This window comes from Aethalodelphis obliquidens, unplaced genomic scaffold (genome assembly GCF_003676395.1).
Source record: "Aethalodelphis obliquidens isolate GAN/ISIS:26980383/991018 unplaced genomic scaffold, ASM367639v1 scaffold95, whole genome shotgun sequence".
Classification (NCBI taxonomy): Eukaryota; Metazoa; Chordata; class Mammalia; order Artiodactyla; family Delphinidae; genus Aethalodelphis; species Aethalodelphis obliquidens.
In genome coordinates this window covers 1346634-1370241 of record NW_020838039.1, presented here as the reverse complement: position 1 = coordinate 1370241, position 23608 = coordinate 1346634, and the positions used below count along the sequence as shown (strand labels likewise).

Below are 23608 nucleotides of genomic sequence, written 5' to 3'. Positions count from 1 at the left end.
GAGGGAAGATTTGGGCTGGAAGTATAAATGTGGGAATGATGATTGATATTGAATGTGCGTGCTGGGGATTAGGATGTTGGTGAGGTGAGAGATGAAGGTGAGGGAAGAGGAGGCAGGTATAGCTCCAGGATTCTGGCTTAGACACTCGTTAAAAGTGTCATTCTGTTAGGGAACACAGATGGGGTAGAGAAGATGCTAGGTTTTCCATGTGTTGATTTAAAAACATCTATTTAACTGGAACTGGAGATAATCTAGGAGACTATGTAATCTAATTTGATCCTTTTATAGATGAAAAAACTGAGATTTCAGGAGAGCTAATTTGAATTACATTGACCAGTGCTCTTTTTGCAGTTCTAGGGTGCCTGTAATTATAGGGACGACTATAAAAGTAAAAGGCACATCTCCCCAGTTCTGAGGTTGACCTAGTCATCCCTAGACCAAAAAACCCCCCAAAACCAAAGAACTCAAGTGGTCAGATTGGCTCTTAGGTCAAGTGGAAACTCCTATCTATTTGGGGGAAGGATTTGATGTCCAGTGTAGATTACGACTATTCCAATATTTTCAGGCTCAGTATTTTAATTTCAAGAAACTTTACCTATCTATTTATCTATCATCTATCTCTCTGTCTATCTATCTATGTGGCTTGTGGGACCTTAGTTCCCCAACTAGGGATTGAACCTGCACCCTTGGCAGTGAAAGCAAAGAGTTGTAAACACTGGACCACCAGGGAATTCCCAATTTCAGGAAACTTTAGACTATGGTGATCTGGGGCCAGGCCTGGTTGGATTGTTTTAGGTGGAATAATTGGGCATCCGCATTGTAGCATTTTATTCTACTTTAACATAATCCCAGATTGAATAGCTTCAATTGCCATCAGAGATTTTCATTGGCTGATTTTGGAATATTGTTTAAACATAAAGGAAAGCTTGGGTAAAAGTAGAGCTTGTATAGGGTGATGGTTCAACTCTCCAAGAATTCCACTGAGGCTGTATGATAGTGAGGTCAGCAAACATGGGTTCAAATCCTGAGCTTGACTTCTAAGTAGCCATGTGATTTTACGTGTTTGGTGAACTTCCCTGGTCTATAGTTATCTCATCTTTGAAATGGGGATAATGATGTCACACACACAGAATTGTCCAAGGAGGTAAATCTATCACCCAGCCTGGGAGAGGAGGCTCTTAATTGCTCCCCTTCCCCACTGTAAAATACTTACTGGCCATTTACTCACTAGCCAGGTTGGTGTTGAGAAGGTATTGAGGGCCAGTTTTAACCCTTTTCTTTGGTATGATTCCCCACTCTTTCTAACCCTCATTTCCATTAAGAAGTGTAGATTTCTGGCAAGTGAGAATGGTGGCATGGGGGCAGGGGTGGGGAAGAGTGTTTCTGAAGCAAGCATGGGAATATTCTCAAAGGGAATAGGAGAGAGGCTGGTGAGCCTCAGCAGTCCCATGGCAGAGCCCCAGCGTGATAGCAAGGGCTCAGAAGAGGGCTTTAGGGTGTGTCCAGGGAGGGTGGCTCACCGCCACAGTCAGGATTTCTGTACCCTGCAAAGGAGAGAGTCATCGGTCTTCAAGGTCCTAGTTTAGGACCACAGGGTACCATGACAGTTGACAATTGGGAGTCTTTCTGTATTTACCTGAAAACAATGTAAGCCTCTCTGATTCTGGTGTGACCCTTACAAGCAGCACGGGTTGATGGCTAAGATGGATTTTCCCATTAAACTATTGAGAAGTGGGTTCAGAGTTAGCATAATATCCAGGAAGTACCTCGCAAAAAAGAGACGTAGTACTTATTTCTCACAATGGTCAATGCCAAAATTCATCCAAGTGCTAATTTTAGACAAGTGTGTTAAGAGCCAAACCAAGTTTATTGTGAAAAGAGGAAAGTTGTCAGTACATTTTGGGCCTCAGTTATTTTACTGAAGTTTCACTAAAGGCTTTCTCCTAGCCTGCTGAAATCTGCCACTTGACAAGCTGGAACAGGTATAACTTAATCAAAAGAATAAACAATCTGTTTCAAAATGAGTTAGAAGATGACTATAACGGACTCTCCACCTTCTCGTGTCATTCTCTGCTAACATAATAGGGTCTAGGTAAATCCATAAATGCTGGTGATTCACAGATACTCTAGTAGAACTAAAGTATGGAGAGGACTCCAAGTTACAATATTCAATATAATGATGTTTTGGAAAGCAGACCTTTTTTTTTTTTTGGCTGCACTATGTGGCATTCCAGATATTAGTCAAACCCGTACCCCCTGCAATGAAAATGCAAGAGTCTTAACCGCTGGATCACCAGGAAAGTCCCTGGAAAGCAGGCATTTTTGACTCTGATATACACTTACATCAAGTAAATGTAGAATATATATTTTGATGTATATTCTACATTTAATTTTGATTCTCTGTATTAGAAGAAGTTAGTTGATGGGAAAGAGGGAGAAATTTATTGTAGAAATACCTTCAGATGAAATTTACTTATATGTTACAGAATCTATAGTATAACTTTCCTTAACAGATTTCCAGATACTAAAAGAGAAAAAGAAAAAGACCTTGATCACATAATCTGTTTTCCTTTCATTTGAAGGTTAAGCTATGTTCAGTTCAAAATAAAAAGATAGAAACACCAGAAGTTTAAGTTTGGTCCATCTATTATTGTTGCTACTTATGGGTACATTCTCCCAATTCTCTGCCTCAAATCCCAAAGATGCTTTTATCCTTGCAACACGTGTTCATCTCTAATTTCCTTGTGCTGAAATGTTTGGCATTGGAATGTGAGGTATTTCTCAGAAAACAGTAGTAATGTATAGGCTGGAATGTTTGAGCAATGTTTCTTATATCGCATGAGATTCATTATGAAATACCACTAGATATAGTCCTTCATTGTATTTAGCGACTTTGAAGTTTCCATTTTGATGTAGAATAGAAAAGGAAATGTGAATTATATAAAATTTAAGTGTAATTAAAAATACATCTTAAATATTTTTAGTACAAACCTTGCAGAGCCTTCAATGAGCCACAAAATCTTGGGAATTATTGTAAAACTGTTTCTCTTTTTCTTCATTTTTTCACAAAATCAGTTCCTCATATATTTCTGTGTATTATATGAAATTAGGACCTGCCAGAACCTCAAAAGATGGTATTGAAGAAAAAAAGATAATTAGGAAAAGCAGAAGTCCAAACATTAAAATTCTGATTACTATTAGATGAAATCAACTTAAACTTTGTAAATTAGTTTTCAAAAGACCAAGAACTTATTTTTCTTTCATTTTATATCCAATAACTGCATCAAACCTAACATCAATCTTTCATTTTAAAATTGCTAGGAAACGCTCAGGAAGGATCCTAAAAGAAAGATACATGAAAATCATTAGGAAATTAATATTAAGTACATTTGTAAAATATCTTTAAGAATACTTATATTTATCATATACCTTGTCTATGTTCATCTAAATAAGGTTAAGAACATTTACTCTGAGTCACTATTATATGTTCTTTCCAATGAAATCAATTTCCTTTTGAAAAGGAAAAGGAAGGAAGTTTAGCCTTCTTTAGGGTAGGAGTGACTTGAAAGATTTAGTCTTCAAAATAAATATACCTGAATATTCTTCAAAAGATCTAAGATACAAGGTGTATAGAACTGAATAATTCAGATGCTAAAGGCTCTTAAAAAAAGAAACATGACATTGGAAAGGAAATAAGAATAGGAAATAATTTTATACTTTATAATCCAGAAACTAATAAAATGTTCCACTAAGAGACTGTGGAAGCAGAATTGCTAAAAGAAAATGCAAACAGTATACTTGGTTTTGAGCATAATGCTGAACAAATTAACAAAAGCGTTTAAATTCCTTACATGTAAACGAAAGAGTTAACACATACCCCAGAGTGTTCTTGTGAAGAATCAACGTGTTAACATAAATGCCTTAAATGGTGATGGACACACAGTAGGCTTAATTTTTTTCTCCCCACCCTATACTTAAGAATTTTGAGGAACTTGTCACATTCCAATGAGTCTGAAAGAAACTAAACAGAATATGTAAGTCAGTGTAACTATATAGAGCACCAAACATTTGTAGTCGGAGGAATATCAGGGCAATATTAATAATAGTGATAATTACAATGATAGTAGTGCATAACATTTATTACTTATAGTATACTATAATATTTTATAGTATATACAACATATATACTATATATAGTATATATTATATTACTTATATAACATAGTATACTGAATATTTTGAATGTATTATTTTGTTTATTCCTCACAGCCCTATAAAGATGTGTTGTCTCCATGAAGAAACTGAGCTTCAAAGAAGTTAGATAACTCATCCATGTTCATGTAGCGAGCAAGTCAGAAAAACACAACTTCACCTAACTCCAGAACACAAACTGTGAGTCTCTATGTTAAAGGTCTAGGTAATCTTTATTTAATTAACAAACATTTTGGTGCCGCCTATGTGTCCATCAACTCTTCGAAGTGCGAGGATATAGGGCTTCCCTGGTGGCGCAGTAGTTGAGAGTCCGCCTGCCGATGCAGGGGACACGGGTTCGTGCCCCGGTCCGGGAAGATCCCACATGCCGCGGAGCGGCTATGCCCGTGAGCCATGGCTGCTGAGCCTGCACGTCCGGAGCCTGTGCTTCTCAATGGGAGAGGCCACAACAGTGAGAGGCCCGCGTACCGCAAAAAAAAAAAACAAAACAAGAAAAACAAACAAAGTGCGAGGATATAGTGATGAAAACCAGGCAAAATTACTTCCTTCAGAGAGTTACCTTCTAAAGGACTGTGATCACTGAGGGCTTACATAATGTGATAAGTCAAATGTGAAACACTTCACAGGTTTTAATTCATTTATTCACCAAGAAGATCCTTGAGCTTTACTACCTAAACCTTTAAGGTAGTTTCAACCATAGTTCCTAGAAGAAGGGGCTAAAAAGCCTGACACAAGCCACTTAATGCTTTTGATCTCCTGAATTTTTTTTTAAGGTTCTAGGTCAGTAGTTCTCAAAGTATGATCTTTGAACCAAATGCCTGTGACAGTTGCTTGTTAAAATAGAGATTCCTGGATCCCAATTCAAACATCCTATATTAAAATCTCTAGAGGTGAGATTTTTCTTTTTTTAATTTTTTTTTTTTTTTTTTTTTTGCAGTACGCGGGCCTCTCACTGCTGTGGCCTCTCCCGTTGCAGAGCACAGGCTCCGGATGCGCAGGTTCAGCGACCATGGCTCGTGGGCCCAGCCGCTCCGCGGCATGTGGGATCCTGCCCGACCGGGGCACTAACCCGCGTCCCCTGCATCTGCAGGCGGACTCTCAACCACTGAGCCACCAGGGAAGCCCTATTTTTTAAATTGACTTCCCAAGTGATCCATTTCGGGGAAGCCTGACTTTAGGGACAGGCAGGAAGAGGCTTTTTTTCTTTTCCTGACCAAAGGCACTTTCCCCTGACCAGACTCACTGCCACACAGCCTTCCTCCCAGAAGAGTAATGGGGTAATGTGCTATGATGAGACAGTCTTTAAACCAGCAGTTTCCAATCTTGGCTGTACATTAGAATCACTTAGAAGGATGTATCCCTCAGAGACCAGGCCACAGACCATTTAGATCAGACCATTTAGATCAGAATCTTGGGAGCAGGTATCAGGCGTTAGCATTTTTTAAAATCCCAGGTGAATTCTAATGGGCACCAAAGTTGAGAGCTCCTGCTCCCAAGAAATGTTTCTCAAATTTGAATATGCATACAATCACCTGTGGGTCATATTAAAATACAAATGCTGATTCAGGAGATCAGGAGACTCTGCATTTCCAATAAACTCCCAGGTGATGCTGATGCTGCTGGTCCATGGACCACATTTGAAGTAGCAAGGCTCAAGGGTCTCTAAAATTAGAAAAGATTATTTAGCAATACCTATGCTTCAGTATAATTTTGCACAAAGTAAGAGCTCAGTGATTATCTGTTGTATATTTAAATGAATATCTAAAACCTGACTATGGTCTCCTCCAAAATCATTGTCCCATAATTCCATCATGTAATAATGCTTAAAAACTATCCTCCTTCATATACATTCATTTATAAGACAGGACTTCCAGAATTATACAAATTTCTTTCTTCAAAAAACAAACCACAAAAAACTTAAAAAACATGGAAATTATTCAGTTCCTTTACCCAAGCTATACCAATCTTGCTTGAATGATTAACAAATGTGGTTTTAAAAATGGATGGATTCTTTAAGCCTATTATTTTTATTAATTTAATTACATTTAATTGTACTTTTATCAAATGCCTGGTTTTAAATCTGAGTAAAAACATGTAATAGATAACCTTTGTTTATAATGCTGACAAACATCACTGTGGCTTACCTTTCCACCACTGTTAAAAAGCTTATAGACGATGGAATAAAGATGATTTTCTGCTCAGTCAGGATCCCATCTACCAGCTTGTTTATCACTGCCTCAGGTTCCAGGGTGGGTCCCAAACTGAAATCAGAAGTAGTCTTCAGAAACAAAACATTTCAATGACGTTTTAGCTTTGATTTGGTGCTAAGTGAGTAAGTTAAGTTACCATACAAACCATAACATAACTGACTTGTAGCATCTAGCCCAACACAGATGCTCAAAAATGATAGCTGTTTTAGCATTAATAATAACAAAAACAGGAGGAGTCTTTCAAGATGGTGGAGTGGAAGGACCTTGCACTTACTTCCTCTCATGAACACACCAAAACCACAACTAACATCTGAACAGCCATCGATAAAAAAGACTGGAACCTACAAAGATCTTCTACATCTAAAGGCATAAAGAAGAAAGCACAATGAGACGTGAACAGAGTATCTGTCATGCAAGAGCTGCTGTGATGGTTTATGATGATGCCAATAAAAAGTGGGTGCCAGCTGGTGGTTCAGTCAGGTTCAGCAGAGTTCATATATATCATCATACAGGCAACAACATATTCAGAGTTGTGGGCGGGAAGATTCAGTACCATCAGGTCGTGATAAATTGTGCCATTCCTTAAGGGTTGCTTGACAGGTGTCTGGTCTCAACTTTGGCAGCAAAGAAGATGCCAATGTCTTCACAAGTGCCATGACACATGCCTTAGAAGTGTTGAATTCACAGGAAACGGGGCCAATATTGCCTTGACAAAATTCACAACTACCTGCCCAAGTTCAGAATGGCCCATCACAAGAAGAGCTGGAAATTCAAAGAAGGCAACTACAAGAACAGCAATGACAAAAGGAGCTGGAGCAGGAAAGGCTGGAGAGAGAAAGAATGGAAAGGAAGAGACTGGAGAGGGAGAGGTTAGAAAGGGAAAGGCTGGAGAGGGAGCGACTAGAACAGGAGCAGCTGGAGAGAGAGAGAGACAAGAAAGGGAACGTCAGGATCGTCTGGAGGGGAGAGGCTGGAGAGGCTGGACTGGGAAAGGCCAGAACGAGAGCGGCAAGAGCGGCTAGAAAGGGAGCAGCTGGAATGGGAGCGAGAGCCAAGAATGGCAAATGCCGCTGCCCCTGCCTCTGTGGAGATGACTCCTCTGCTTCTGACCCAGGCTCGCAGGCAGCCTCTCAGCCGCAGAATCTCCAGCCCAACAGGACATTGTCTTGGGACCGCCTGCACCTCCACCCCCTCCTCCACTCCCACCAGGTCCTGCCCAGGCATCAGCCACGCTCCCTCCGCCCCCAGGGCCCCCTCCACCCCCTCCACTGCCGTCCTCAGGGCCCCCCCCTCTGCCTCCTCCACCACCTCTTCCTAATCAGGTACCCCCCTCCCCCCACCTCCTGCTCCTCCCCTCCCTGCAGCTGGCGTTTTTTCGGGATCCATGTCTGAAGACCATGGCCCTTTAAGCTGCAATTGCTGGAGCAAAACTTAGGAAAGTGTCACGGATGGAGGATGCCTCCTTCCCAGGTGGTGGGAATACCATTGGTGTGAATTCGGCCTCCTCTAAAACAGATACGGGTGGTGGAAATGGACCCCTTCCATTAGAGGGTAGTGGTTTAATGGAAGAAATGAGTGCCCTGCTGGCCAGGAGGAGAAGAATTGCTAAAAAAGGGATCAACAATAGAAACAGAACAAAAAGAGGACAAAAATGAAGATTCAGAGCCTATAACTTCTAAGACCTCTTCAACAAGTACACCTGAACCGACAAGAAAACCTTGGGAAAGAACAAATACAATGAGTGGCAGCAAGTCACCTGTTATTTCCAGATGGGATTCTCCAAGGTTAAAATCAGGTTGTTTTTGACAACAGGTCCTATGATTCATTACACAGACCAAAATCTGTGCCCTTGTCACAGCCCAGTGCCAATGGAGTCCAGATGGAGGGACTGGACTATGACAGGCTGAAGCAGGACATGTTAGATGAAATGAGAAAAGAATTAACTAAGCTAAAAGAAGAGCTCATTGATGCAATCAGGCAGGAACTGAGCAAGTCAAATACTGCATAGAGAATCAAACTAAGGAGAGATAGGACTTTAATCTGGAGAAAGGAAAAAAAAAACCTACAAAGAACAACTGTGTTACCAACAACAAAACCCTTACATTTTGTGAGCTGTAAGAAGAAAACGGAGACAAACAGTCGGAAGGAGGGAAAAACCAGCACAGTTTGAAAGACTTCAGGCATCACTACTCTGGCAGTAAGCTATTTCCCTCCCATTTTGCTGCTTTTTTCTGACCTTTACAACACGATGGAAGAGAGTCGTATGGGAGTTCCTGTATCAGTTATGCAGAAAATACTGAATCCGTCAGGCAAGATCACCGTGCATTGAAATATTTTCATGTCAAGAGAAAATCGCACATTTTCCACAATCCATTGCTAAAATAAAGAGGAGAAAGGCTTGAGAAGTTTTTTTCAGAGAATGGTGATGAGGTATTTAGCAAGTTATGCTATTGTATTGTAAATGTTTCTCTCAGGTTTGTCTTCCTATCATATTTGATATTCCATGAATAATTAAGTTCAGCCCTATGTAGGTTAAGTTCATAAAATGTGGAACAAATGGAATTGTATGTGCTTTCAAAAGGTGATATTTATAAGAAAGTGTCCTAAAAATGATTTGTTCGGAGTGAGGAATTTTAGAATGATAAGAAGTCTTTCGAGTTTAGCCTTCATGCAATTTTGTAGATTCAAACATAAAATTTGTCCAGAATTTAAAGATTTAGATGGCTTCCTAAATTGTTACAATGCTTTACCAAATCTGTGACTCCTACATAACACAAACCGGTGGTCAAATGTAAAACAGAATATTGTAGATTTACTGTAGGTTTTCAACCTTTTTTAGATTTATGCATGTGGACTTTTTTGGTTTTTTTTTTGGCGGTACGCGGGACTCTCACTGTTGTGGTCTCTCCCGTTGCGGAGCACAGGCTCCGGACGCGCAGGCTCAGTGGCCATGGCTCATGGGCCCAGCCGCTCCGAGGCATGTGGGATCTTCCCGGACCGGGGCACGAACCCGTGTCCCCCTGCATTGGCAGACGGACTCTCAACCACTGCACCACCAGGGAAGCCCGCATGTGGACATTTTTATAATGTAATTACAATCACCACAAAATTAGCTTTTTAAATTGCAGACGGTAATGCATGTCAAACTAATATGTAGCAGCCTTTTCAAGGCCTAGTCCCAGGGAAAACATTTTGTAGAGTATAGGGGAATGGGAGGAAGGGAAGGAATAATTTTTTATTTAAAGTTAATTTCTGCACTATCTTCGTTCTCAGTTACCTGCATGAATAATAATGAGGAATATTTTGTGACTTTTATTGGTAAATATGTTAACAGCACCAAGTACTTAATCTTTTACATCATGTCTTCACCTAATTGTATTTTAACTTGAGTAAGTTCAATGGTCTGAAACATGATTCTGAACTTCACATGAATTACATCTTACTGTGGAACTCAAAAGTTCCATCCCTGAATTTGGCAGTTGTTATTACCTTGGCGCTCTGCGTTATACAGGTGTTCAGGTACACGTTCCTGACTACAAAGCTGCTTTTGAATCTTGTTATGTTGAAATACTAGAAAAGTAACAATGATGACAGCAATTAAGGTCACAGAAATCATTAGATAAAGGGAAAACAACAAAGGGGTGTCCCGCATAATTTTCTTTTAATAAAGTGAGACTTAGGTGGTGGGAAGAAGGAACTAGATACTCTACTTACCACCATGTGTGTGTGTGCGTGTGTGTTTGCGTGGGCACTCACGTGTGTGTATGTTATCCACTCTCTTTTCTTTGAAACTTCTAAGATTAAAATAGGGGAGAAATCCTGTATGTTGCAATGATAGAATTTTTTGAAATTTTAGGAAATCAAAATTCTCCAGGCTCTCCATCTTGATTTATGCTTGAGTTGTTATGCGCCATATTTGCTTTGAAACCTTTACCAGTAGTTTTACTAAAATTTTGAAGAAATAATCCACTTTCATTTGCTTTGTAGATTTCTTAATCTAAGTTCGTAAGACAGAACTTGTTGATAGCGTAGTTAGAATTCTAAGTGCTGCAAGTTTGCAGCCATTACCACTCAAAGAGGTTTGAATGAGGGAATTTTTCCCCCTTGTTAAAATAGTTCTGTTTCTGTAGAAACTTCATTTTTAGATCTGTGATGGATGAGCTATCATAATTCAAGTATACAGTTCTTTTTTTTTTCTATCAACTATTCATTGTCATCCAATAGTGAAGACATTAAAGATGCAGGCAAGCTTATGAAGTACTACTTTCTAAAAGAAATAGGAGGCATTTTCATCTTTACTATTGTACTTTTGTTACGCAAACACTTTGATGATACAAATGTTTATGTCCCCCATAAATCTGGTCAGAAATCACTTTTAATTCTGTTGATTAAGTTAAACAGTCTATAGTAGGATAGAGTACTGGGTACAAGTGTCCCAAAGTAAGGTAAAAGACTACGGTAAAAATGCTAGATCTTAAAAAAGAAACTGGTTTATGCCCTAAACGTTTTGTGCCTGGGTCTAATATTAACATGATGTCTGTGTAAAATGACAAAAAGAACCAGTGTTGAATCACATTTATTTCCTGTCGTTCTGCGTTATCCCAGATTGCTAAATGTGTTCCTTCCAAGAAGTTTGATTGAATTACTGTATACATTTGCTCTCCTATGTGACAGTTTTGTCATTGTTAGAGATTTCAGTAATTAAAATGGGAAACAGAAGCTTAGGTTATTTTCCTTATCAAAACTATATTCCTTGGAGCCACAATATTATGATGGTTTTTGTGCTTTTGTCTTAAGCTGAGTGCAGTTTAGGGGATCCTTTCTAATTACAGGAAGGTACTTCTTTCCTTCAACACTGTGATCTGACCTGTGACAAATCTGTACTATACACTATGTAAATGGCTAACAAGTCAACTGCAAACCAACTGAATGTACAAATCTTAGTGCTGGTGATGAAATCTCTTCAGAATACTCATCATGATCTCAAAGTTTGTCTCAAAATTTGCAAGCATCAAGTGTCAATCAAAACTGAAAAACTAATGAATGTTGAATTCTCATGCTTTAGTTGTACTTCCTTATTAGAACTTTTGGTTCTCTGCTATTTTTACCGTACTGTTTCATTTAAATTTCCTACATGCTAACTTCATTTGTGCGATTGAAATAAAATTGCAGTATATATAAAAAAATAACAAAACCCCCCTCCCATTTAGTGCTTATCATGTACTGCACACTGTGTTAAACAATCTACATAAGTTATCTCACTAAAGTTTTCCAACAACTCTATGAAGGAGATACTATAGTCCCTATTTTGCAAATGAGAACTATAGAAGTAACTAGGACTCGAAAATAATTTAGCTAGATTAGGACTGACAAATTTCACTTTTAAATCTCTAGAAGTCTTGGGAAAGAAGTCAGATGCCATTATGCAAGTTTTATTATCCTATTAAGACTATTTAATGAACAATTTCTAGAGTATCAGAGGAATTAAAATATAGGAATATGCTCAGCTCTAAGTCCTTGATCTCCGTATGTAACCCTTGTATTTCTTAGGTCTTGATTTAATTTTCAGCTTTCTTACTTTGTTCCGTTACATCTTTACTGTGTAATCATCCTGGTATATGTACTACTGAGTAGCAAGTAGTCCCTAAAAAGTGGCCTCTGTTATCTCGGTGTTAGAATAAGGGCACTTAGGATGGAGTTGCACAAGAGTTGGTCCTGAGTTTTTAACATTTAAAAAAAATTATTTATTTTATTTATTTACTTTTGGCTGCGTTGGGTCCTTGGTGCTGCACGCGGGCCTTTCTCCAGTTGCGGTGAGTGGGGGCCACTCTTTGTTGCAGAGCACGGGCCCCAGGCACGCAGGCCTCAGCAGTTGTGGCTCGCAGACTCTAGAGTGCAGGCTCAGCAGCCGTGGCGCATGGGCTCAGCTGCTCCGCGTCATGTGGGATCTTTGCGGACCAGGGCTCACCGTGTCCCCTGCATTGGCAGGTGGACTCTTAACCACTGCGCCACCAGGGAAGTCCCTAACATTTTTTAATGACTTAGAAAAAAGATACATAATCAAATTTATTCATGAAATTTGCTAATGTCACCAAACTGGGTGACTAACATTTTGGGGAGGCAGATTTTAAATGTGTGCCACTAGTTGAGAGAAGTAAGGCAAAAAAATTGGATGAGATTCTTTAGGAACAAATACAGAATAGTTCATTCAGAAAGAAGAACATGTAGTAAAGTAAAACTGGGACAATTGGAAAGTGTAGTATTGTACTTAAAAGTGAGCATGATAATTGGATACATGAAGGAGAGCAGAGCTTAAAACATACATGATATAATCTTTCATTCTCAGCATAGGTCAGTCATTTATTAGAACACTGTGTTCACCCCAGCACCCCGACGCAACAGTATTACATATGAAAAGCTTGGAGATGTCACTGCAGAGGAAATATAATAATGAAAGCGATGGCTTTTGGCTCAATAGAGGCAAAAATGAAAGGCAATGGAAACTTGAAGAAGACTAAGCAGTCCTTTAGCCTGTGGGATAAGAAGGTAATGGGTGTTGAGGAGGGTGACTCTAGAAGCTGAAGGATGCTTGTGCCTTGAAAAGTGTTCAGAGGGAAATTCACTTTCAAGCATATCGCTACCAGACTTCAATATTCCCAAGCTCCATCAAAGCTCACAAACGCCTGTGTAAACAGTATAGCATACTCTCTTGAATTCACACTGTGGCCTTGCTAACCTACCAATCCAATGGTGTTGCATTTACTGAACTTTCCTTAGTTACTTGATCTCTTTACCTAAGGTCTTAGCTTCTGTCAGAAGAATTTTCATTAAACTTAAAGGCTGTCCAATATCATGATACTAAAAAGACCAAAAGAAAAGTCTTCCAGAAAAAATTCAATTTCTTGGCAGACTAAAATCTTAATCATTAAAATATCAGTACGTGGACTTCCGGGAAGATGGCAGAAGAGTAAGACGCGGAGATCACCTTCCTCTCCACAGATACACCAGAAATACATCTACGCGTGGAACAACTCCTACAGAACACCTACTGAACGCTGGCAGAAGACCTCAGACCTCCCAAAAGGCAAGGAACCCCCCACGTACCTGGTTAGGGCAAAAGAAAAAACTAAACAGAGACAAAAGGATAGGGACGGGTCCTGCACCAGCGGGAGAGAGCTGTGAAGGAGGAAAAGTGTCCACACACTAGGAAGCCCCTTCGCGGGTGGAGACTTCGGGAGGCGGAGTGGGGGAGCTTGGGAGCCGCGGAGGAGAGCACAGCAACAGGGGTGCGGAGGGCAAAGCGGACAGATTCCAGCGCAGAGGATCGGGCCGACCGGCACTCACCAGCCGAGAGGCTTGTCTGCTCGCCCGCCGGGGCGGGCGGGACTGGGAGCTGAGGCTCCGGCTTTTGTCGGAGCGCCGGGAGAGGACTGAGGTTGGCGGCGTGAACACAGCCTGCAGGGCGTTGGTGCGCCGCGGCTGGCCGGGAGAGAGTCCGGGGAGGGGTCTGGACCTGCCGAAGAGGCAAGAGACTTTTACGTCCCTCTTTGTTTCCTGGTGCACGAGGAGAGGGGATTAAGAACGCTGCTTGAGAGAGCTCCAGGGACGGGTGCGAGCCGCGGCTAAGAGTGCGGAGCCCAGAGACGGACATGGGACGCTAAGGCCGCTGCTGCCGCCGCCAGGAGGCCTGTGTGCGAACACAGGTCACTAGCCACACGCCCTTCCGGGGAGCCTGTGCAGCCCGCCACTGCCAGGGTCCCGTGATCCAGGGACGGCTGCCCGGGAGAGCGCACGGCGCGCCTCAGGCTGCAGCGTCACGCCGGCCTCTGCCGCTGCAGGCCCGCCCCGCACTCCGTGACCCTCCCTACCCCCCGGCCTGGGTGAGCCAGAGCCTCCGAATCAGCGGCTCCTTTAACCTCGTCCTGTCTGAGCAAAGAACAGACGCCCTCCGGCGACCTACACACCTACACGCACAGGCGGGGCCAAATCCAAAGCTGAGCCCCTGGGAACTGTCAGAACAAAGAAGAGAAAGGGAAATCTCTCCCAGCAGCCTCAGAAGCAGCGGATTAAAGCTCCACAATCAACTTGATATACCCTGCATCTGTGGAATACCTGAATAGACAACGAATCATCCCAAATTAAGGAGCCCTGTGGATGAAAGGCTCTTGGTGCTGCAGCCAGGACTCAGTGCTGTGCCTCTGAGGTGGGAGACCAACTTCAGGACACTGGTCCACAAGAGGCCTCCCAGCTGCACATAATATCAAACAGCAAAAATCTCCGAGAGATCTCCATCTCAACGCCAGCACCCAGCTTCACTCAACGACCAGCAAGCTACAGTGCTGGACATCCTATGCCAAACAACTAGCAAGACAGGAACACAACCCCACCCATTAGCAGAGAGGCTGCCCAAAATCATAGTAAGTCTACAGACACCCCAAAACACACCACCAGACGTGGACCTGCCCACCAGAAAGACAAGATCCAGCCTCATCCACCAGAGCACAGGCACTAGTCCCCTCCACCAGGAAGCCTACACAACCCACTGAACCAACCTTAGTCACTGGGGACAGACACAAAAAACAACAGGAACTACGAACCTTCAGCCTGCAAAAAAGGAGACCCCAAACACAGTAAGATAAGCAAAATGAAAAGACAGAAAAACACACAGCAGATGAAGGAGCAAGATAAAAACCCACCAGACCTAACAAATGAAGAGGAAATAGGCAGTCTACCTGAAAAAGAATTCAGAATAATGATAGTAAGGTTGATCCGAAATCTTGGAGATAGAATGGACAATAGAATGGACAAATTGCAAGAATCAGTTAACAAGGACCTAGAAGAACTAAAGATGAAGCAAGCAACGATGAACAACACAATAAATGAAATTAAAAGTACTCTAGATGGGATCAATAGCAGAATAACTGAGGCAGAAGAACGGATAAGTGACCTGGAAGATAAAATAGTGGAAATAACTACTGCAGAGCAGAATAAAGAAAAAAGAATGAAAAGAACTGAGGACAGTCTCAGAGACCTCTGGGACAACATTAAACGCACCAACATTCGAATTATAGGGGTTCCAGAAGAAGAAGAGAAAAAGAAAGGGACTGAGAAAATATTTGAAGAGATTATAGTTGAAAACTTCCCTAATATGGGAAAAGAAATCATTAATCAAGTCCAGGAAGCACAGAGAGTCCCATACAGGATAAATCCAAGGAGAAATACGCCAAGACACATATTAATCAAACTGTCAATAATTAAATACAAAGAAAACATATTAAAAGCAGCAAGGGAAAAACAACAAATAACACACAAGGGAATCCCCATAAGGTTAACAGCTGATCTTTCAGCAGAAACTCTGCAAGCCAGAAGGGAGTGGCAGGACATATTGAAAGTGTTGAAGGAGAAAAACCTGCAACCAAGATTACTCTACCCAGCAAGGATCTCATTCAGATTTGATGGAGAAATTAAAACCTTTACAGACAAGCAAAAGCTGAGAGAGTTCAGCACCACCAAACCAGCTTTACAACAAATGCTAAAGGAACTTCTCTAGGCAAGAAACACAAGAGAAGGAAAAGACCTACAATAACAAACCCAAAACAATTAAGAAAATGGGAATAGGAACATACATATCGATAATTACCTTAAATGTAAATGGACTAAATGCTCCCACCAAAAGACACAGATTGGCTGAATGGATACAAAAACAAGACCCATATATTTGCTGTCTACAAGAGACCCACTTCAGACCTAGAGACACATACAGACTGAAAGTAAGGGGATGGAAAAAGGTATTTCATGCAAATGGAAACCAAAAGAAAGCTGGAGTAGCAATTCTCATATCAGACAAAATAGACTTTAAAACAAAGACTATTAGAAGAGACAAAGAAGGACACTACATAATGATCAAGGGATCGATCCAAGAGGAAGATATAACAATTTTAAATATTTATGCACCCAACATAGGTGCACCTCAATACATAAGGCAAATACTGACAACCATAAAAGGGGAAATCGACAGTAACACATTCATAGTAGGGGACTTTAACACCCCACTTTCACCAATGGACAGATCATCCAAAATGAAAATAAATAAGGAAACACAAGCTTTAAATGATACATTAAACGAGATGGAGTTAATTGATATTTATAGGACATTCCATCCAAAAAAAACAGAATACACATTTTTCTCAAGTGCTCATGGAACATTCTCCAGGATAGATCATATCTTGGGTCACAAATCAAGCCTTGGTAAATTTAAGAAAATTGAAATTGTATCAAGTATCTTTTCTGACCACAATGCCATGAGACTAGATATCAATTACAGGAAAAGATCTGTAAAAAATACAAACACATGGAGGCTAAACAATACACTACTTAATAATGAAGTGATCACTGAAGAAATCAAAGAGGAAATCAAAAAATACCTAGAAACAAATGACAATGGAGACACAACGACCCAAAACATGTGGGATGCAGCAAAAGCAGTTCTAAGGGGGAAGTTTATAGCAATACAAGCCCACCTTAACAAGCAGGAAACATCTCGAATAAACAACCTAACCTTGCACCTCAAGCAATTAGAGAAAGAAGAACAAAAAAACCCCAAAGTTAGCAGAAGGAAAGAAATCATAAAAATCAGATCAGAAATAAATGAAAAAGAAATGAAGGAAACAATAGCAAAGATCAATAAAACTAAAAGCTGGTTCTTTGAGAAGATAAACAAAATAGATAAACCACTAGCCAGACTCATCAAGAAAAAAAGGGAGAAGACTCAAATCAATAGAATTAGAAATGAAAAAGGAGAGGTAACAACTGACACTGCAGAAATAAAAGAGATCATGAGAGATTACTACAAGCAACTCTATGCCAATAAAATGGACAATCTGGAAGAAATGGACAAATTCTTAGAAATGCACAACCTGCCAAGACTGAATCAGGAAGAAATAGAAAATATGAACAGACCAATCACAAGCACTGAAATTGAAACTGTGATTAAAAACCTTCCAACAAAGAAAAGCCCAGGACCAGATGGCTTCACAGGCGAATTCTATCAAACATTTAGAGAAGAGCTAACACCTATCCTTCTCAAACTCTTCCAAAATATAGCAGAGGGAGGAACACTCCCAAACTCCTTCTACGAGGCCACCATCACCTTGATACCAAAACCAGACAAGGATGTCACAAAGAAAGAAAACTACAGGCCAATATCACTGATGAACATAGATGCAAAAATCCTCAACAAAATACTAGCAAATAGAATCCAACAGCACATTAGAAGGATCATACACCATGATCAAGTGGGGTTTATTCCAGGAATGCAAGGATTCTTCAATATACGCAAATCTATCAATGTGATAAACCATATTAACAAACTGAAGGAGAAAAACCATATGATCATCTCAATAGATGCAGAGAAAGCTTTTGACAAAATTCAACACCCATTTATGATAAAAACCCTGCAGAAAGTAGGCATAGAGGGAACTTTCCTCAACATAATAAAGGCCATATATGACAAGCCCACAGCAAACATCATCCTCAATGGCGAAAAACTGAAAGCATTTCCACTAAGATCAGGAACAAGACAAGGTTGCCCACTCTCACCACTCTTATTCAACATAGTTTTGGAAGTTTTAGCCACAGCAATCAGAAAAGAAAAGGAAATAAAAGGAATCCAAATCGGAAAAGAAGAAGTAAAGCTGTCACTGTTTGCAGATGACATGATCCTATACATAGAGAACCCTAAAGATGCTACCAGAAAACTACTAGAGCTAATCAATGAATTTGGTAAAGTGGCAGGATACAAAATTAATGCACAGAAATCTCTGGCATTCCTATATACTAATGATGAAAAATCTGAAAGTGAAATCAAGAAAACACTCCCATTTACCATTGCAACAAAAAGAATAAAATATCTAGGAATAAACCTACCTAAGGAGACAAAAGATCTGTATGCAGAAAATTATAAGACACTGATGAAAGAAATTAAAGATGATACAAATAGATGGAGAGATATACCATGTTCTTGGATTGGAAGAATCAACATTGTGAAAATGACTCTACTACCGAAAGCAATCTATAGATTCAATGCAATCCCTATCAAACTACCACTGGCATTTTTCACAGAACTAGAACAAAAAATTTTGCAATTTGTATGGAAACACAAAAGACCCCGAATAGCCAAAGCAATCTTGAGAACGAAAGAAGGAACTGGAGGAATCAGGCTCCCAGACTTCAGACTATACTACAAAGCTACAGTTATCAAAACGGTATGGTACTGGCACAAAAACAGAAAGATAGATCAATGGAGCAGGATAGAAAGCCCAGAGATAAACCCACGCACATATGGTCACCTTATCTTTGACAAAGGAGGCAGAAATGTACCGTGGAGAAAGGACAGCCTATTCAATAAGTGGTGCTGGGAAAACTGGACAGCTACATGTAAAAGTATGAAGTTAGATCACTCCCTAACACCATACACAAAAATAAGCTCAAAATGGATTAAAGACCTAAATGTAAGGCCAGAAACTATCAAACTCTTAGAGGAAAACATAGGCAGAACACTCTATGACATACATCACAGCAAGATTCTTTCTGACCCACCTCCTAGAGTAATGGAAATAAAAACAAGAGTAAACAAATGGGACCTAATGAAACTTAAAAGCTTTTGTGCAGCAAAGGAAAACATAAAGAAGACCAAAAGACAACCCTCAGAATGGGAGAAAATATTTGCAAATGAAGCAACTGACAAAGGATTGATCTCCAAAATTTATAAGCAGCTCATGCAGCTTAATAACAAAAAAACAAACAACCCAATCCAAAAATGGGCAGAAGACCTAAATAGACATTTCTCCAAAGAAGATATACAGAGTGCCAACAAACACATGAAAGAATGCTCAACATCACTAATCATGAGAGAAATGCAAATCAAAACTACAATGAGATATCATCTCACACCAGTCAGAATGGCTATCATCAAAAAATCTAGAAACAATAAATGCTGGAGAGGGTGTGGAGAAAAGGGAACCCTCTTACACTGTTGGTGGGAATGTAAATTGATACAGCCACTGTGGAGAACAGTATGGAGGTTCCTTAAAAAGCTACAAATAGAACTACCATATGACCCAGCAATCCCACTACTGGGCATATACCCTGAGAAAACCATAATTCAAAAAGAGTCATGTACCAAAATGTTCATTGCAGCTCTATTTACAATAGCCCAGAGATGGAAACAACCTAAGTGTCCATCATCGGATGAATGGATAAAGAAGATGTGGCACATATATACAATGGAATATTACTCAGCCATAAAAAGAGACGAAATTGAGCTATTTGTAATGAGGTGGATAGACCTAGAGTCTGTCATACAGAGTGAAATAAGTCAGAAAGAGAGAGACAAATACCGTATGCTAACACATATATATGGAATTTAAAAAAAAAATGTCATGAAAAACCTAGGGGTGAAACAGGAATAAAGACACAGACTTACTAGAGAATGGACTTGAGGCTATGGGGAGGGGGAAGTGTAAACGGTGACAAAGCGATAAAGAGGCATGGACATATATACACTACCAAACGTAAGGTAGATAGCTAGTGGGAAGCAGCCGCATAGCACAGGGAGATCAGCTCGGTGCTTTGTGACTGCCTGGAGGGGTGGGATAGGGAGGGTGGGAGGGAGGGAGACGCAAGCGGGAAGAGATATGGGAATATATGTATATATATAACTGATTCATTTTGTTGTGAAGCTGAAACTAACATACCATTGTAAAGCAATTATACTCCAATAAAGATGTTAAAAAAAAAAAAAAAAATCTTCCAGCAAACAAAAGCCCAGGACCAGATGGCCTCACAGGCTAATTCTATGAAACATTTAGAGAAGAGCTAACAACCATCCTTCTCAAACTCTTCCAAAATATAGCAGAGGGAGGAATGCTCCCAAACTCATTCTACAAGGCCACCATCATATCAGTACGTGGAAATATTTTATTCCCTGATAGTCTAATTTTAACAAGAGTTGCAAATCCTATTAAATAAATGTAGGTAACGGATTTTGTAGAAACTATCCAAAATCACTCCAGGCCAATCTGCTGGGGCTGAGAAGAAGAATCCATGTAGGATCATAAGAATACTTAGGGAGAAAGAGTACTTTCAGGTAGAAGAACTGTGTTTGATTATCTAATTTTACCACTTAAGTAAATAATTTTGGGGATGACATCTCTACTCTTTAAAGCTCAGGTTTTTGTTTTTATGTTTAATATGAAAAATGGAGATAATGCAGTGGTATGCTGGTAAATGTGTAACAACTGGCTCTCCTGGGGACAGAATTACCAGTTTTGTAGCATTTTCCAGTTTCTATGGTATAAATATTCCCACCAAAATAGCCAATTTCAAGCTACCAACATGGTGTCACTGAATGAATATAAGCCAGCTTTAGCACTCTGTGGGTAACATGATGGTTAAATGGGAAATGTACATATAAGTACTTATACAGTTATACTATACAAATGTTACTTGTCACCTTCTTATATAACATCTTTTTTTACGGTACTAGCCAATGAAAACTAATATCTTTCTGTAGCACACACACAAAAGCTAAATTTTTAGAGAAAATAAATTTTATTATGTATATTACATATAGGAGAGTAGACGTTTTAAGAGGATGAATCAGAACATACAATTTTTCTTATCTAATAAATCCAGATTATGCTGCATTATTTATACACTAACAGAAAAGAAAAAAATAACTTATTTAAGGGAAAAGCACTTAATTAAAAATTGTTCGTATATCTAATAATGGAGCCCCAAAATAGATGAAGCAAAAAATAACCAAATTGAAGGGAGATATGGACAGTTTAAAAGTAAGAGTTGGAGACATTAATCCCACTTTCAACAATGGACTGAACAGCTAGACAGAAGATCAGCAAGGAAATATAAAACTTGAACAACAGTATAAATCAACTGGACCTAAGAGCATCTATAGAACACTTAATCCAACAACAGTAGAATATGTATTCTTCTTAAGGGCTTAAGAAACATTCTCCAGGACAGACCATATATTAGGCCACAAAACAAATCTCATTAAATTTAAAAATATTGAAATCATAAAAAGTATGTTCTTCGACCACAGTGGGATGAAATTAGAAATCAATAACAGTACACACCAATGTTCATTGCAGCATTATTTACAATAGCCAAGATATGGAAGTAATCTAAGTGTCCATCAATAGATGAGGGGATAAAGAAAATGTGGTATATATATATATATATATACAACAGAATATTACTCAGCCCTTAAAAAAAATCTTGCTATTTGCAACAGCGTGAATGGATCTAGAGAGTATTATGCTAAGTGAAATAAGTCAGACAAAGAAAGACAAATCCCATATTATTTCACTTATATGTGGAATCTAAAAAACAAAACAAACAAATAAACGAAATAAAATGAAAACAGACTCATAGATACAGAGAACAAATAAGTGGTTGCCAGAGGGGAGGGGGAAGGAGTGGGGACAAAATAGGTGAACTGGACAAACCTCCAGTTATAAAATAAATAAGACATACCGATGTAATATACAGCATAAGGAATATGATCCCTATACCCTTTGTATAGGGACAAATGGTTACTAGACTTATCATGATGATCATTTCATAATGTATGTAAATGTCAAATCACAATATAGTAACCACTATAACCACAAACTAACATAACACAATATAGTAACCACTATAACCACAAACTAACATAATATTGTTCATCAGCTACATTTCAGTTAAAAAAAGAAATTAAGGACTTCCCTGGTGGTGCAGTGGTTAAGAATCCACCTGCCAATGCAGGGGACATGGGTTTGAGCCCTGGTCTGGGAAGATCCCACATGCTGCGGAGCAACTAAGCCCGTGTGCCACAACTATTAAGCCTGCACTCTAGAGCCTGCGAGCCACAACTACTGAGCCCGTGTGCCACAAGTACCGAAGCCCACATGCCTAGAGCCCGCGCTCCACAAAAGAGAAGCCACTGCAATGAGAAGCCCGCACACTGCAAGGAAGAGTAGCCCCCGCTCGCCACAACTAGAGAAAGCCCGTGTGCAGCAACAAAGACCCAACCCTGCCAAAAATAAAAAAGTAAATTTATTTAAAAAAATTATGTTAAAAAAATAAAACTAGAAGGGACTTCCTTGGTGGTGCAGTGGTTACAAATACACCTGCCAATGCAGGGGACGTGGGTTCGAACCCTGGGCCAGGAAGATCCCACATGCTGCAGTGCAACTAAGCCCATGCACCACAACTACTGAACCTGTGTGCCACAACTACTGAAGCCCGCGCGCCCAGACTCCATGCTCCACAACAAGAGAAACCACCGCAATGAGAAGCCCACGCACCGCAATGAAGAGTAGCCCCCGCTTGCCGCAACTAGAGAAAGCCTGCGTGCAGCAACGAAGACCCAAAGCAGCCATAACTAACTAACTAACTAACTAACTAACTGAAATAAAATAAAGCTAGGAATAATGAGGCTTTTGGGGTCAGGGACCTAGGTAAGAATTCTAGTCTGTAGCTCTGGGACTGTGTGACCTTGGGCAATTTTCTTAATTTTTCCAAGTTTCAGTTTCTTTCTCCATAAAATGAGCACAGTAAAACTTATCTTGCAGATTGTTATAAGGATTAGAGCTGGGGTAGGCAAACTATGGTGTGGGTCCAAATCTAGACCTCTTGTTTTAAAGATTAGAGGTAATTTATGTTAGGTACCTTAGTAGGGTGTGTGGTATCTAGTAGGCTTTTAATAAATGCTTTTAATAAGATGATTTCTTGATATCCAAGTTTATCTAACAAAAATAACTCTTAGCTGTCAAAAAAATTACTTGGAGTACCTGATTATACTTAATTCCAATAAACTCATTATATTATTATGCTGCATTATAACACAGTAAACCAATTTCTTTGCAGTTGGTTAGATGTGTAAATATAACCAATGAACTACATCTTTGAGGCGCTTTAAAAGAGAATTTAAGTTCCAACATTAATATAATACAAATTATTTTGAATTGGTCATCTAGAGGTTGTTTCCTTTTTCCTCAAAGGCTATCCCTCTGTGTAAAAAGGAAAGTTTAGTCTGAATCTCAGTTCTGCCAATTTAAGTCAAGTTACTTTATCTCTCTAAGCAAAGTATTGTTGTGAGGTTTAAGAAAATTACAGATTTT

The 23608-nt window shown here is 39.7% G+C and overlaps 1 pseudogene; it reads left to right on the top strand.

The window, feature by feature from the left end:
• Nucleotides 1-7061: 7061 nt before the first annotated feature.
• On the top strand, nt 7062-8577 carry LOC113614376 (protein enabled homolog; annotated as a pseudogene).
• The last annotated feature ends 15031 nt before the right edge of the window (nt 8578-23608 follow it).